Raw genomic sequence first — 17,862 nt, forward strand, 5'->3', positions numbered from 1 at the left:
AATTGCAGCGGCTTCATCTAAAAGGAAACCACAAACACGCTCTCACCCACGTTTTATGACTTTATAACTCACCAAATAAACCTGATTCCTATAACCATAAAACAAAGCAGAAAAGAGTTGGACATGTACCAGCCAGGAGAAGCAGGAGGGGGGTGGAATTGCCGGAGGGGGCTCTCGGCTGCGGAGCCGCGGTTCTCTGGGTGGATTTCGGAGCCACAGTCTCGCAGAAACTTAATATTCCAATCAGCACCCAAGCAAGGCATTAGAAGCCAAGGAGTGCATGAGTGCCCCCATAGCTGGGGGAATATTACTCACCAGGTCATGGTCGGCTGCATAAAATACAACCCTCATATATCATTATAACTGCCAGCCAACGACAGTTATAATTGAGACGGCAATAACTAGGAGAGAGTTCTTTAATTTAACATCCAATTATTACAAGTTATCACTTCTTAATAAATGTAATATAACAGACAATCAATGTTGCATGCGACGGCCCAGACTGCAACGGGATGGGAAATTTATATCCTGGGGAAGAAAATATACTCCGTGTAGTGTGTGTGCGTGTGCGTGCTTGCGTGCGTATGTGTGTGTGCGCGCGTGCGTGTGTGTGTTTTGGCTTTCTGAAGTCTGCAGCCGCTGTGATAAGTGTTGCAAGACTCCAGCTATAAATAGCTGAGTTTGCCTCAAGAGCTGACATCGCCTCATTTGCATATGTACAATAGCTCCAGGCCAAGGCAGAGGAAAGAATAAGAAGGCAAAAAAGATTTCTTCTCCCTGGTACTGGCTCTGAGGGTGACAAGTGAAGGCAATGCCCACCCCCACCCCCACCCAGAGGGCGCGGAGGCCCAGCAGGGTGGCTGGCGAAATTGTCCTAAACCTAACTTGGCAGGGCAATACTTTTTTAAAATAAATTTTTCTTTGATGTGTGACAAGCACACAGAAAAGTGAATAGATCATGAGCGAGCGTGCAGCTGGATGGCTTTCTACAAAATGGATACACCCAAGGATTAGCAGCTGGGCAAACAAATAGGAATGACCAGCCTCCAGAAGCCCCCCTCCCAGCAGCATCCCCTCCTGGCACAGCCAAGATAACCTCTCTCCCGATTTCCACCTCCACAGATTACTTTTGCTCATTTTTGAACTTCGCATAAACAGAATCACATAGTAGTTCTCTTGTGTCTGGCTTATTTCACTCTATATTACTTTGTGAGTTTCATCCATGCTGTTGCATTTAGAAGTGCTTCATTTTTATTTCTAGATAATACTCAACCTTGTGAATACCCCACAATTTATTTATCTGTTCCTTAAGTTGGTAGACTTTTGTGCTGTTTTCAGTTTAGAGCTCTTACATATAGCGCTGCTACAGACATTCTTGTGCAAATCTTTGGTGAACGTATGTAGATGATTCTCTGGGGTGGGTACCTGGGAGGAAGACTCACTGGTCTCCAGGGCAGGTGCGTGTTTACTTTAATAGATGCTGCCAGATAGCTCTCCAAAGTGGGTGTACCATTATGCATCCCCAGCGGCTATCTACAAATGTCCCAGGTGCCCCAAATCCTCGCCAGCACTTGACAGTATCCGTCTTCCTGGTTTCCATCATTCAGGTGGATGTGTAGTAGGATCTCGGTGTGTCTTCATTTGCATTTTTCTAGTGACTAGTGAGGTTGCCTGCCTTTATGTATTTTCATTGGCCATTTGTATGTCCTCGGTGGTGAAGGGATTGTTCTACTGTTTGTCCTAGAAAAGGACAAACAACCCATTCTGTTGGATAGAATATCTTTGTCCATTGGAAGGATTGCAAATGTCTTCTCCAGCTCTGCTCTGCAACTTACCTTTTCATTCTCTTATTGTCCTTTGGTGAAGAGATGTTTGCAGATTTCTATACAGTCCAACCTGCAAATATTTGCTTTTACAGTCGTGCTTTGTTCTGTACAATACAGAATTTTGATCATCTTTAAAAAGGGGAATTTGCTTGAGATAGTTTTTAGTTAAGCTTCTAGGAGAACAAATTGTTGGGCACTTTGTGGGGGGTTTTGCCCACCTATTTATCCACACCCCTCAACTTGATGCACATGGATTCAGTGGGTAAAGGTTAGGGCAAATTATCCATTCACTGTGCATCCCTCTATCTATCCAGTTACTCATTTATGGAGACTTGTGTGCCAGGCGCTGTGCTTCTAAGAGCTTGAATCACACAGATGAATATGACAGACACAGTTCATGACCTCAAGAAATATAAAATTCCCAGAAGGAACCATAGGGTAAAATTCTTAGTGACCTTGAGTTTGGTAAAGATTTCTTAAATAAGAGATGAAAAGAACGAAACTGCATGAACTATAAAAGCAAAAATAAATCAATACATGTGACTTCATCAAGATCAAATAATTTTGCTTTACAAAAGACACTGTTAAGAAAGGCTGAAAACAAGTTTTTCCAGTAATCTCTTTTTTTTTTGAATTTTTGAATTTTATTTTATTTACTTTTTTATACAGCAGGTTCTTATTTGTTATCCATTTTATACATATTAGTGTATATATGTCAATCCCAATCTCCCAATTCATCACATCTTTATTTATTCATCCATTCAGTATTTACTGAGCACACACTATGTGGCAGGGAACATGGTGGGCCCTGGGGGATCACACCGGAGAAGAATGGCCAAGTAAATACATCACAGGACGCCCTGCAACAGGGACTGTGGTAGAAATAAGTGCAGAGCTTGTGGGAACCGTGAGGAGGACACCCGGAAGGCTTCCTTGAGGAGGTGATATTTAAACATGGCCTTGAAGGATGGGTACCAGAAAACAGTCACAGGCTTGGAGGCAGGAAAGAGGTGGCAGGTTCCAGAATTGAAAGTCATTTTAAGGTCTGATGGGTCATCCAAGGGAAGGGCAAGAGGTGAGTCTGGAGAGGAGGTGTCCAGAGTCATTTCTCAGAAGGATCCAAGTGTCCTGAAGAGGATTTGGATTTCATTGTGAAGGCAACAGTGATGTCAGGAAGATGAGAACATTTTGCAAGTAAGAGCGAGTGGAATTTCAGAGCAGCGACTTGGAGTTTAGAGGCCAGGCTGGAACTGGGACTAAAAGACCAGAGCCACTCTGTGCCTCAGTTTCTTCATCTGTGAAACGGGGATGATATTAATAATGAGCATTCACTGATGACTTACTCTGTCCCCAGCACCGTTCTAAGGGCTCTATGGCTGTTTACTTGTGTAATCCCTTCGGTCTCCCTGTGAGATGGGTTAAATCGTCGTCCCCATTTTACAGATGAGAAAACAGAGGTCACCCAGTTGGTGAGAATCAGAATCGGGATGTGAGCCCAGGCCGTTTTGTCCCAGTATCTGGCTTCCTAACCATCGCCTGATACTGCTTGATGGTCCAGCTGGCCTTCTAGGGTTGCCATGATGATTGATGGAGGCAGTGAACCATGCAACCTGAGCGCCTTGCTGGGAGCAGGGCTGGGTTCTCTAAGTGCCAGGGGTTGTTAATAAGCAAGCCAGACCAACTGAAGGCTGTGAAGGCCTCTGACCAGAGGTATTGGTTTCTAGTAGGACATAGGTCCCCTCCAGCTTACCACTGAGTTACCAAACACTGTTCACATACAACATCTCACCAGAGCCTTATCCCTCTACCTCGGGGGGGACACAACAGAGCCATCACACCCATTTCACAGATGAGGAAGTGGAGATTTATGAATGGTGTGTCCAAACTCCCAGGAGTGTCACCAGTGGGCTGGTGTTTGAAACCTTGTCCACGTGCGTCTCAGTCCTGTGAAATCACCCAGGCCCCAGGCCCACTGTAGACCCATCAAGAGAGTAGCAACGAGTTCTCCAAGCAAAGACAATTCATGAAAATCTTTTAATACAGAGTGTATTATTCAGCTTGGGCTGCCATAACAAAATACCACAGACTGGGTGGTTTAAACAACAGAAATTTATTTTCTCTCGTATTTATTTATTTATTTACCTGGAGGCTGGAAATCCAAGTTCAAGGTGCCGGCAAATTCAGTCTCTGGTGAGAGCTCCCTTCCTGGCTTGCAGATGGCCACCTTCTTGCTGTGTCCTCACATGGCCTTGCTTCTGTGTGTGCTCTGAGGGAGAGATCTCTCTAGTGTGTCTTCTCCTTAGGAGGACGCCAGTCCTATCGGATCAGGCCCTATCTCCAAACACAGTCACATTAGGGGGTTATGGCTTCAACCTATTAATCTGGGGGGAGACACAGTTCAGTCCATAAGACAGAGAGAATGAAAACAGAATGAAAGAGGGGAGGGAAGAAAGAGAGACCAAAGTAGAAAATAAGAGAAGCAAACAAAGAGGATGATTCAAAAGAGGAAAGGCGGGCCAGCCTGGGGCGATGACCCGCATAAAGCCTTGAACACACCATCACTTGCTGGGGACACACGCAGCTGCCAGAACTTGCTTGTCTGGGACCTCCAGAACAACTAGGAGTTTTCTGTTGGCAAAAGATGGAGTTTCCGCACGTGCAAAATATCTATATTCGAGATTCATAAATAAAGACCCTCTGTTATCATGAATCTTAAATGAACAAAAACCTGGTGGCCATGGTGTGAATGCCCTTCAGAGTCAACGGACCAAATATCTTCATTTTGCAGATAGAAAAGAGGAAGCCCAGAGAGGGGAAGACACCTTCCCCAGGTCACACAGCCCACTCCAATTCAAGTTTTCTGACTGCGCCTGCAGTGTTTCTTTCTGGAGGTCAGAGGTGGCCAAGAGAAGCGGCAAAAGGCGGCAGATATGACAGATGGGGGAACTGAGGCTCAGAGCAGTGAAAAGGCCTGTCACAGAGCCACCAGCATGTGCCTTTATACTCAGAGCAACGGTAATAATGATTGTCAGCGACGTACTGGGGGGCCGTCCCTCAGCTGAGAGCTGTGTAGGCGATACCTTGCCTAATACTCAAGGCATTATCGCCTCCGTATTCCCACATTGGAGAAGAGGAAACAGAGGCTCAGGAGAGGAAATGACTTGCCCAAGGCCACCCGGACATGTCCACATGCTTCGCAGGGTGAGCTTTGCTGCCAGGCTGGACCTCACGCAGGTTTGAGGCTCCCCAGGCTTGGGAAGCAGGGACCAGGGCTTCTCCTCCATCCCCATCCTCCCCTCCCTTCCTGGCATCCCCTGGGGGGCCAGCCCGCATGGGGCGGGAGTGACACCCACACTCCCCAAACAGAAGGTCCCCACGTGAGGTGTCAGCTCCGCAGCTGAGGCTCTGCAGCCAAACCCGCCCTCCTTCTGGGGGAGGTGGGATGTGGCGGGGCTGGGGGCCGAGGGGGAGGGTCGCGCCGCAGTTGCGCTCGGGCTCGGCAGCCTGCCGGGCAGACTGAGGGGCTCCCAGCCAAGGGAGGTGTGATCTCCCCAGGCTCGGCGTCCTGGAGTGCGAACTTCAAACGCCCGATTCCCAACATTTGGCCGAATTTTTTTTTCCTTACCCCAAAGCAAATGCGGCTCCAACGTGGGCGCCTGGCGCCCGACTGGGGCGCAGTTGGCTGTTTTGCGGGATGAGAGGGGCTGCTCACACAGGAGGATCCGGGAGGGGAAATCTGGTGGGCGGAGGGGGACGCGAGGGAGGGGGAACTGTCCGTGCCGCGCGGACCTCGGGAAGGGTCATTGGTGCTGGATCGGTGGGAGGGTGGGTGGACGGGCAGATGGATGGAAGCACTAACCAACAGGCACCCAGCAGGCAGTGTGGACAGAATGAGACCAGGACCCATCATTCCCTCTGTGGCCGGGCGCCTGTGCCCTGGTGATCACACTCACCTCCCTGAACGACGAAGGCTCCTGTCCCTGTCTGTCTTCTAAGGGCTGAGCCTTACCAAGCTCCGCGTGCCTGGGGCTGAGCACAGGGTCTGACGTGGACCCACATCAGAGTTGAGGGCGGAAGGAGGGAGGGAGATGGGAGAGAAAGAAGGAAGGAAGGGGAGGTGAAAGGAGAGAAGTTTGGTCTCGACATAAACAACATGACATCTCACACAATAAAGAACCATCTACTGCTACACGCATCACGGATCTCACAGACTACACATTAGTAAAAGACGCCAGTCACAAAAGAGGAGAGACTGTACAATCCCATCTGCCTGAGTTTCAAAGCAAGCAAAAGTAAGCTATGCAGGAGGGGTCAGAAGAATGGTTACCTCTGGGGGGAGGTGGTAACTTGGGGGGGCAGGAGGGTGTTGGAAATATTCTAAATCTTGATTTTGCTGAGATCCAGGGGCATCCATATAGTAAAAGTCTATCAAGTTGTAAGATAAAGATAGGTGTACTTTGGAATATACTTTCCTATATGTAAATTTTATAGCTTAATCATTTTTAAAAATATTTATTTATTTATTTTTGGCTGCATTGGGTCTTCATTGCTGCGCATGGGCTTTCTCTAGTTGGGGTGAGCGGGGGCTACTCTTCGTTGGGGTGCACGGACTTCTCATTGCGGTGGCGTCCCTTGTTGTGGAGCATGGGCTCTAGGCACACAGGCTTCAGTAGTTGTGGCAGGTGGGCTCAGTAGTTGTGGCTCGTGGGCTCTAGAGCACAGGCTCAGTAGTTGTGGCGCATGGGCTTAGTTGCTCCACAGCATGTGGGATCTTCGCAGACCAGGGCTCAAACCCGTGTCCCCTGCATCGTCAGGTGGATTCTTAACGACTGCGCCACCAGGGAAGTCCCTAGCTTAATCGTTTTTGAAAAATAGGTAACAGGACCGAAAATGGATGGATTGATGGATGGATGGACGGACAAAGGACAGACACTCGTTCAGTGGATATTTATGGACACTAGGTGTGAGGAGGGCTCTGTGCTGTTTTGGGGGCCCAGAGGCAAATTAGTCCCACCCTTTTCCTCCAAAGGACTCACAGTCAGACCGGGAGACAGGTGCACACAGGCAGGCATCACAACAAAACAACAGGAGGGCCGCAGTCAAAAAGAAGGGATGGGCTGGATTAGAGGAGAGGGAAAATATTTGCCAAGAGCATCAGATGGGCAGAAAAAGATAAAAGCAGAGAAACATACTGAAAGCAGAAACCTAAGCAGAAAGATATGTGAAAAATAGAAGTGGATGGATGGATGGATGGATGGATTGATTGATGGATTTTTTCAGGGAGGGATGGATGGATGTGGGAAGGGATAGATGAATGGGGATTTTATTTTACTCCTTGAAGGTTAAAATTGCCTTGCACGTAGTAAATGTTTAATTAGATGTTGAATGAACAAGTAAATTAATCTAATATGTTCTAATTTCCGTAGCATGGTTGATAGCAAGGTAAGTAAGCAAAGATCTTAAACATTTTGAGATTCTTTTAGTCTGAATATCTACCTGCTCAGATTCTGCCTTCAGAACAATCAGGGATGCAAGAAGGGATTGGGATTCCCAGACAAGGGATTCATAGTGGTTTATTTATAATGGCACAAGGTAGGTGGCAACCCCCAAAAGGTAACAGCAGGGGGACCTTGACGCAGCCACATGGGAATTACATAGCCCTACGTATGACAAGGGAAAAAGTGTCGTTAATGATACGAGAAAATGTTTAGGATGGAAAATAAGGGCAAAATAAAATAATTAGTATATGTAAGTAGTTATACAATATGAAATCACCAATGTTTGTGCTTTTTTTTAAAAAAAGGACTTGGGAAAACCTTATGTCAAGGCATTTCTTGTGGCTTTCCCTAAGTAGCAGTATAATTTTGTTTTCTGCTTTGTTACGTATTCTGCACTAACTAACCATCACGCCGGGACAACAGAGAGCTTTAATCATCAGGCAAAGAAAAGCCATTCCTGCTTTGCCAACCTCAAGGAAAAAGAAAAAGGGAATTTGCTCTAAAAAATAATGATGGTGTCAGTGATGTAACCATGACAATCAACTCCAAAATATTCTCACCTTGAAGTTATTCCTTTTCAGTTCTCATAAACACTTGTGTTTCTCTGAGCACAGTAGTACTGAGAGGCTTAGGAGAGACAGACCCATTTTTCCCTGGGAACAGTGCCTTCATTTTCCCACTACGTGTTTATTGAGCACCTACTATGAGCTGGGTAGGCCAATGGGGTGCAAAGGACTCTCTTTGCCGGGAGTGAATATTTTGTTAGATATCAAGCCTGGGCAAGCTGGACTGTCATCCCTGCTCACCCAAGCAGGGGATAAGAAGAGTGGCTGACATCTATGGAGTCCTGACTCCATGCCAGGGAGATGGCATGCATCACAGAGACTAAATTTGATCCAGTCCTATGAGGTCAGCACTGTGTGCATTTCACCAATGAGGAAAATGAGGCTCAGAGAGGCCAGGGAGCTTGCCCAAGGACACATAGCAAGGGTGTGGCAGAGCAAGAACCTGTGGTCACACCTTCAAGGCCACCCTCCCTCTGTGAGACCTGCTTTCTCTTTGTAATTACAGTCATTCAGAGGGAGAAGGCAACCAAGAAACAATGAAAAGATAATAATATAATGTCGTGCTGTGTAAAGTTTTATGGAGGAAAACCAAGCAGGATGAAGGGCAAGGGATGACAGATGTGCGTGGGGGCAAGTTCAGATAGAAGAGGTTCCATGAAGTGTGACACATGAATGAAGGAGAAAACCACGTGGAGAACTGCGGGGAGTGTTCCAGGCAGCAAGCAAAGCAAGTGCAAAGGCGCTGTGGTGGAATAGAGCTTGGCACAAACAAGGAACGGGGGGGCCAGTGCAGCTGGAGTGAGGTGGGCAAGAGAAATGGGATGAAATTGGCTGTGGATGTGTGGTAGAGAACTCCCCATCCCTGGAGGCAAACAAGCAAAAGTAAATCAATCAATGCATACATATAGGCTTTAAGTGGGAAGTATACTAGATTATCTGTATTACATCTTCCAACCTTAATAGCCAAGGCATAGGTCATTCACTCATTCATATGATTATTCAATCAATTACTGAGCTCTACTATGCACCAGGCACTGGGCTTTTAGCTAAGACACACACACAAAAATGTATCAACATGGTCCCTGTCCTCGTGAGGCTTTACAGTGAAAGTGATGTCAGGTGCATTTTGGCAATATTCACTCTGTTATCAAAAGTGTTGCCGGCAGCCCCGAGATGTTCACATCTTTTAACTTCATTAAATTTTCTTCAAGAAGGGATTGGCATGCTCCCTTCACAGAGGAGGAAACTGAGGCACAGAATGTTGCAGGGACCTGCCCAAATGATGTGTTAATGGCAGAGCCAGCACATAAACCTGGATTGGCTGAAGTCTGCATGGAAACTTCCTCCCCAGTTAAGGAATGCATCTAAGATCCCTACAGAAAACACTGGGTTCCTTGGAAGACACCTTCCACCCCTCCTTCCCCCCCAAAACCCCTCATGCCAGTTTGCCAGGTCAGAGGATGCTATGGGAAGTCCCCATCTTCCTTCTCACTTGCCAGGAGGAGACCCTGAGCCACGAGCCAGGGCACTTTCCTCCCAGCCTAATGCATTCTCGACTAAATTAAAGTCATACCTCATTTTAAATTAAGGGGATTTAAAAAAATAAAATATCTACAACATTTAAATATCATTAGTAATTACATTTTATTTTATTTCGAGCTGGTTGGAAACATTTTATTTCTGATTAGGTACATTTGTTTTTAATATCCAGTTTACTGAACAGAAAGATCTCTCTGTAATGAATGGAGGACAGCTGGGGGTTTTGCTGGGTCCATCACGTGATCCAGGGAAGGGGTCTGGGGCTCTGTGGAGATCAGAAAACACCCCCTATCCCCCCAGACCCAAACTCACAGCTCTGGAGCCAGCATCTCCTCTGGTCATCAAAGAAGCCATGGAGAAAATACAGAAGTGGACACTAGTTAAAGCTTATAAACAATAATCACAGCCAACTTAAAAAAAAATGTTTTTTAGCATTTACTGTTTCTAAGGCACTTATGCTAAGCATTTTCCTACTCGAAATGCCACTGCTGATGATTATAATCAGCTAACGTTTATTGAGTAGTTGCCATATGCCAGGCACTTTGTGTGCAGGATTTGTTTTAATCCTCACAAGAAACTTTTCTAGGTGGATTCAATGCCTCGTTCTCAATTCTATAATCCAAAAAGCTCTGGAAACTTCAAGTCTTTAAGTATTGCATCTGGCAGCCATCCTGACCTCACCCGATTTAAGGATCCCACCTACTGGGAGCCCACAGGCTCTGCTGCCCCGATGCTCCTGGGATGGTCCTGGGCTCTGGCCCAGCCCGCAGGTAAAATCTCTGAAATCTGAAAGGGATCTGGCCCCCGCCGAGAGACTTGGATGAGGGATTATGCACCTGTGTTTCTGTTCTTCCTGTTTCACGGGTGAGGAAACAGGTTGGGCCGTGAAATAACTCACCCCAGAGTCACACGGCTCAGGAGTGTGGATTTGAATCCACGTCTTCCTGCTTTACACTGTTCAAAGCAGTGGCCCTGACTGTCTTTCACACGCTTATTTCTTCTCCCTCAGTCCTGGCAGGAGGCTGAGTACCCCGAGTAGGACCAGAACCCAGGACTCGGCTTTATTGCCCCGTCTCTGTCCCTGTTCAGCTCACTGGCCAGAGTGTTTGTTGAGTGGCTAAGGGACCTCGCAACTTTCACCCTGAAAGGATGACCTTGAAGTTATCTAATTACTGAGTTGGAGGGAACCTTGGCTGTTATGGAATCTACAGTTCAAACTTTGGGGAGGTTTTCATACAAAATGCCACTGTCTGAGCCCCACCCAGACCTGTGGAATCAGCATCTCCCAGGGTATGGCCCAGGAATCTGCATTTTCAATATTCACACCTCCTTCACGATCTGATGATGAGCAGCTCAGATACTGGCCTGCCATTCTAGAGCTTAATCACCTCATTCCCCACCCTTCTCTATATCCACATCTTGTATGACTCCTCTATTCAGCCTCCCTGACAGAGATGCTTGGCCTGTTTTTATTTGCATACCTCCAATGACAGGGAGCTCACTCACTCTCATAGCTTTTAAGCCCATACTTGAACCTGATGAAACACCCTAATGCAGATCTCTGGAGCTTGCAAAAGGAACAATTGCTCCCGCACAGGTTTACTTGATTGGGGTCAGATCAGACAAGTGTACATTTGTGACAGAGGCAGGAGAGGTGGCTGGGGCCATACTCTAATGCGTTTGGAAATTATCATTCAGGTAAAGGAATGGGAATGGGACTTCAGACAAAACATCATTGCACATGTGCACGTGTGACCATTGGATTAGATGGCATCAGGTACAGTCCACCAAATGGGTGGTCAGCAGGTGCCACCTCTGCCCATGATTTCCCCGTGACCTCAGGTGAATTTCTCAGGCTCTCTGAGCCTCAGTTTCCTCTTCTGTATAAGGTAACAAATAATAACTTCCTCTCAGGGGTGTATAGACTGAATCCCTGCAGGAAAGAGATGGCATGTTTCAAATTGGGACCATTGAATAAGGGGACTTTTTCACCAAGATGGGACAGAATATAGGGAAACCACTAGGAATGGTGCAGCACCCCAGGGTTACTAATACTGGGAAGCTATTGCCACCCAAGATATGAAAGGGTGAACTAGGCAGGGATTACTGGTACCTGGAGAGAGAGAGAGAGCTAAGGGGGAAGGGCTTTTCTGCAAGAGGAGCTGAGGTCTTCGGACAAGTGAAGATGCCTATAGCAACACTGCAGGGAGGAAAGACAGGGCTGAAGAGTAAATACCTCTGCCTCTCCCTTGTCCTGCCCTCAGATCTCGTGCTGGGGCTCCCTATTGGCTGACCCAGCCAGGAGCTGGAAGGCAAGGGAGACTGTTGATGCAGCCCATGGAAGACAGCTTCTTGGGGTCTGTAGCAGAAGGGAGAGGGAGCACAGAGGACCTGAGGGGGAAAATGAACAACAGAGAGCACATCTGTGCCGAAGATTTAATGAGAGCATGGATTGCAGTAGCTGCCATGATCCCCGGTGCATACGTCAGCCACGGAAGGTAAGTCCTCACCTGGTTTGCCACCTCCGCCACCCGTTGGCATTGACCAACAGCTCCAACAGAATACCTGGCTGGAAGCACCTTAGGTCATACCCTTCAGGGCTGGGGATACCCACCAAGTGGCCAGTTCTGGGCTCTGCACAGACACAGGGCACAGCTGCTCCAGGAAGCAGGCAGGCTCGAGGCCAGGGCCCTCTGGGGCTGTTTGTGGAATTCCGGCTGTGTGAAGCTGCGAGCTGTCGAAATCAAGAGGCTGACATTTAACATGCAGCAGCTTCCTGTGATGGATAAATATTAAACACAGCACGACCGACAAGACTAAGTAAATATCTATTAGTCTCCACGATGGAGTCTGCAGACACAAGGAGAGGATGTCCTAATTGTTCACCCTTCTCGTAATATTAAATAAGCGCCCCACTAGACTTCATCCAGGATGGGTTGTCTGGCTTAGCTCTTCTCTCTCTCTTTATTTTAATTATATCAAGTTGAACAATCTTACATTTTTTGAGGATAGCCAAAAAAAGGGAAATAGCCTATGGAAAACTAACCATTTCCATGACCTACCTTCAAAGACTAGAATAGAAGGGGAAACTTAGAGATGGTCTAATTCAACCCATCACTTTACAGGTGCTAAAAAATGAGTAAAAGATGAAGGCCAAGGAAGTATAGCGAAAAATCACCCTTGAAGCGAGCTCTGGCTTCTTTCATGTGCATTGGAAAGTCTAATTCATATGTGTATATAAATATGTATGTAATTATATTATTATATACATTATAATTATTATTAACATATATATTTATACACACACATATCCTGGCAATGAGCAACAGGTCCAGGGATGAGCACCATGCATTTAATCAACCAACAGGTGTTCACTAAGCACCTACTGCAAAAGAGACACTGTGCTAGGCCCTGAGTTAGAACAGCAAAAAGACAGAATGAGTCATTGACTGTATTAGCTAGCTACTGCTGTATAACAAATATCTCACAGCCACTGTGGGTCAAGAGTCCAGGCACAGCTTGGCTGGGGCCTCTGCTTCAGGATCCCTCATGAGGCTGCCATCAAGGTGTCAGCCAGGGCTATGGTCTCATCTCAAGGGCCAAATGGGGAAGAACCTGCTTCCAGACTCACCTACTTGTTAGCAGAATTCTGTTCGTTAAAGGTTGAAGAATGAGGGCCTTCCTGCTGGCTCTTGACCCGAGGCTGTCCTCAGTTCCCTGCCATCTGGATCTCCCCATAGGACAGCCTACAACATGACCACTTGCTTCACCAAAGGCAGCCAGGGAGAGAATGTCTCAGCGAGATGGGCATAGTGATCTTATGTACCATAGTCACAGGAGTGACATGCCTCTCTCCCAGCTCCTCGTGTTGCCAGGAACCCTTGGTGTTCTCAGCCTGTAGACACATCACTCCCATCTCTGTCTCTGTCATCACACAGCGTCCTCTCCCTGAGTGTGTGACTGTGTCCTTTCTCCTCTTCTTATGAGGACACCAGTCATGTTGGCTAGAAGGTCCCCCACTGCTGCAGTATGACCTCATCTCAACTTACATCCTAATTCAATCTGCAAAGACCCTATTTCCAAATGAATTTGCAGTCACAGCGACCAGAGGTTAGGGCTTCAACGTATCTTTTTTTGGGGGGGGCGTTGCGTGGGACAAAATTCAATCCACAAAATGCAGTTATTAGGAGGTTTGAAACAGAGCAGTGACCCTTTTTAAAGAAGCTTTTGCTACTAGCCTGGAAATTACACACTGGGGACAAGAAAGGAGGCATGCAGAGTAGTCAGGATCAGAGGGAGGGCGTGGTGACCACCCAAACTGCAACGAAGACAGCATAGTCAAGAGTGGGAGCGATGGTGTGGAAGGGGGTTCCCGAACGGGTGCAGGTGCACTGGGGGCAGGTGCATTCTTTGGGAAGGATGTGGAGTGGCATCTCCTGGCTGTGATGACACCTCAGGATCCTGGGGAGATGGCCTGAGAGTGGAGGGCAGTAATAGCAGGAGAAGGCATGTGGAGGGGCACACCCTGGAGAAGGCAGGCGGAGGAGCTGTGTACAAATATTCCACCTCCCGTTTCACACAGAACGGAAGTGCGGAGTGTGAACAGAAGCGAACAGAAATGATACACATCACTTCCAGGTGGAGTTTTTAGGGCCGGCAGGGGATTTTCTACAGAAGGCAGATGACACTATGATGATAGCAAAGTCCCCAATGGTGACGCCTGAGCAGGTCCAGCCTCACAGGAGTGCCGCCTGCACAGACACCCAGAATTCCACACTTAGAAGGACCCTACATTTGGCTTAATGCTCTATTATTGCCATCTTCAAATTCTCAGTAACTTTCGAATGGGGGGTGTCGGGGGAGTCCTGCATTTTCATTTTGCATTGAGCCCTGAAAATTTCGTAGCTGGTCCTGAGCAGAGCCTCAGCCAACCCATGGGGAACATCCAGTGTAAGTGACAAATAAACAGTTGTCTCAAGCCACTGAGATCTGGGGGTTATTTTGTCACTACAATACAGCTCAGCCTATCCTAACTGTTCCCAGAGGCAACCTCAAGGCCCAGGGCTTCTGGAGAGGAAAAGAAGGAGAGGAGGGGAGAGAACTAAGCTGTGTGCGAGCATGCCCTACCTGGGCACCAAGCTCTGGGTGCGATTGTCTATGCAGCGTCTATGCTACGTTGGTGTATATAGTAGCTAAAAGCTCTCAGACTTACGATGGACAGACTTGAGGCCCATTACTGACTCTGTGACCTTGGGCAGGTGACTCAACCTCTCCAAGGCTCAAATTCCTCACCTGCAGAGTGGGAGCAGGTGGCAGTTTCTCAGCTGCTCGGATGATCCAGGTAAGTGCTCGTGTAATAGTAGCTATTATTATTAATGTTTGTTGTTGACTAATAGCATTCCACTTCCCCCAAAGCTGGCTTCTCTGTCTGATCCCTCTGAGTTTCATCCACAAGGTCGGAGTGGATCAATCTGGGAACTTGCTCCAAGGGAACATTTAGAAAAAGGAGCACCCAGCAAAGAAGAGGTTTGCCGGGGATCCCACAAGTCAGGAGGTGCACAGGCAAGGACACTAGGCTGGGGCTGAGTGCTGAAATCCCTCTGTACAAGGAAAGGAAGGCCAGCCCTAAGCCCTGCTGGAAATCAGTAGTGGACCTAAAATTCACACTGAGACTTTTTAATCTCAGAGCCTGGTCGTCTTACCACATCACTGCAGGCTTTTTGCCAAGCTGTGTTAGATGAATCCACCCTCTTTGTTATGCCATGTCCTTTATGCCAGTAACTAACATGGTCCATTCCCATGCAAGTTTATTTCAAAGTTAACGCTCGCCTTTGTAGGTGACTTTCTCTGCTCTCATCAGAAACCCCTAACCGTGCAAGGAAGGTAAGTCTGGATGGCAGGGCGTTTAGAACCCAATTCAGTGCTCATGGGCTTGAAGGCATTTGTCACTTTGTGTCCCTTCAGGGGCCTCTGACCTCTTCTCTCCTTTAAAATCCTACCTCTGCCTCTTGCTAGAAGCAGTGTCAAGTCCCCCAATTGATGAACAGAATCAAAATTTTTACAAACGTCCATACCAACTGAGTTATCTTAGAATATGTCCGGGCATGTACAGGGTTACCACCAAAGCCCCTGCTGTTGGTAGAACCGTGAGATTCTAGACAGAGTGGTTCATTGTCATGCCTGGTGTAAGCTTATATGGCTCATGCTTCTAGGGTGTTCAGCCAACTGGCTCTGCTGGCCTTGAATGGAATCACACACAAGTCTGGGGCTCAGCTGGCTGCCGGCTGATCTAGGCTGGCCTCCGCTGGCAAGAGGTGGGCATGTCTGTTCTGCTGTATGTGTCTCATCTCCAGAAGGCTAGCTTATACACAGAATTCTTATGGCAACATCAGGGGGCAGGAGAGAGAAAGCTCAGCCACACAACTGCATCTCACGCCTTTATTTGTATCTCACGTGTTGATTTGTTGGCCAAACCATGCCATGTGAGTGGTCCAGAGTCAGTGTGGGAGGGCACTACAGGGTCACACGGCGAGGAGCGTGGGTGCAGGGGTGGCTAAAGGTTTGGGCCACCGTCCCCTTCTACCACCACTACACTGGGCTCAAGCCACACTTCTTTCTAACAAAAGAACAAGTCAAAACGTGGTTGATGGAAGGCTACACAAAATGCTTGCTTCATTAGGCCTCTTCCAGTTGGAGTACCTGCTATTAATTCCCAGAGGTACCATGTCAGAAAGATGCTGGATCTCCTTGATTCAACAATCCCACCAGCAGCAACTTTTCTTTTTATCCTAAGGAAGTCACCAGGCAGGGGACAAATGTGTATGTGCAAGGATGTTCCCCCTGGCAGACGGCCGGACACCTAAATGGCCATCAGTGAAAAACCAGCAAGTAAACTCTGATACATTTATGCAGTGGCCAGAGCAGGTCGCAAGGGAAATAAAAGGAGATGTATGAGGCCCTCGAAGAGATATGGAGAGAAATGAGGCAAGGGAGAGGACAAGGTATGGGGGGCAGGAAGAGGGGACTGCAGTGCAGGGTGAGGCTGGGACTGTGACCTCAGGATTATGAGGTAACCAGGGAAGAGGGTTCCAGGAAGAGGTAGCAACACTGCAAAGGGCCAGCAGATGGGAGGAGTCCTGAGGTTACCGACTCTGCCGCCAGCCCCGGACACCCAGCTCTCCCTGTCCTTCTCCCCTCCCACTCTGTCCCTCCGCCCTCTCTCCGGGGCCTTGGTCTCCTGCCACCCCCCACCCACCTTCCCCAGGTGACATACCCCCACTAAGTCCTCTCCCATGGGTCACATGGATTCCAAATGGTGGCAGTTTGGTTCCATGAAAGCTTCCTATTTTCCAGGCTGGAGCTATTACCGAGAGGCCAGGGGTCTTGGTAGGTGTCTGCCGGGCGTCACTGCATTTTCCAGAGACGAGCCAGCGAGGTACCAAGACAAAGGTGTCATACCTGCACAGACCTGCTGGAATAGCTCTTTTAGAGGCATTAGCCAATGGTCCTAATAGGCATGTGACGGGAGCAGCCTGGCGGGGTCTGGAAGCAGGCTGGGACAGAAGAGAAGTGGTGGGCTTCGAGGCGGCTTCCCCCGGCTCGACCATTTACTCGCTTTGTGACCATCTGCACGTGGCTTCACCTCTCTGAGCCCCAGCGTCTCCCTGTAAGTGAGAATGCTACACAGCTGGCACCATACATGGTGCATTGGATACATGGAGCCAGAGGGTGGCCAGATACTATTATTGTTCTTGCTCTACCCACTCCCCCAATTCCCTCTTCCTGACTCTTCAGAGAACAAAACCACCAAAGCATTTCAGCCAGGGCCCAAGCTTCTGTAGGAACTGGGCACTTACCATGTGCAGGGAGTATGCTGCAAACAGGGAAGCAGGGGATGACGGTCAGTCCCAGAGCCAGCCCTCAAGCACTCAGCATCCTAAATGCCATGATGATAATAGTGAGAGCTCTTTACCGAACACTTGCTACAAGCACTGCCCGTATACTTTCTAATCTCTTTCTTATAACAGCCAAACCCCTGCCACCAGCCCACACATCCCCCAGGTCCCTGACTCAGATGCAGCACAGGCTGGGGTGCCCAGGGGAGAAGGCATCTCTACCCAAAGAGCAGAGGTGGCCACCTCTCTGTGCCAGGCCAAGTGCTCAGAGAGGCCTGAATAGGAAGGAGGACCCTGCAGTGACTGCTCACCATGGAGGGGGCACTTCTAAGCCCTACACGCCCCCCATGGTCCACAGCAGGCTGGGGCAGAGTCTCTGGGATTTGGGCAGTGGCCTCAGGTCACCTGTGAGTGGCTCTGTTTTGGATGGCATGTGACATCATTTTTCACTTAGGATGCTGAGTGGACAGTGAAAGCTCCCCCTGTCTGCTGGGCCTGGTCCCAGCCAGGGGGAGGCTAGACAAGCAGACTGATCGTA

This window comes from Neophocaena asiaeorientalis, unplaced genomic scaffold (assembly GCF_003031525.2).
Source record: "Neophocaena asiaeorientalis asiaeorientalis breed wild unplaced genomic scaffold, Neophocaena_asiaeorientalis_V1.1 scaffold648, whole genome shotgun sequence".
NCBI classification, from domain to species: domain Eukaryota; kingdom Metazoa; phylum Chordata; class Mammalia; order Artiodactyla; family Phocoenidae; genus Neophocaena; species Neophocaena asiaeorientalis.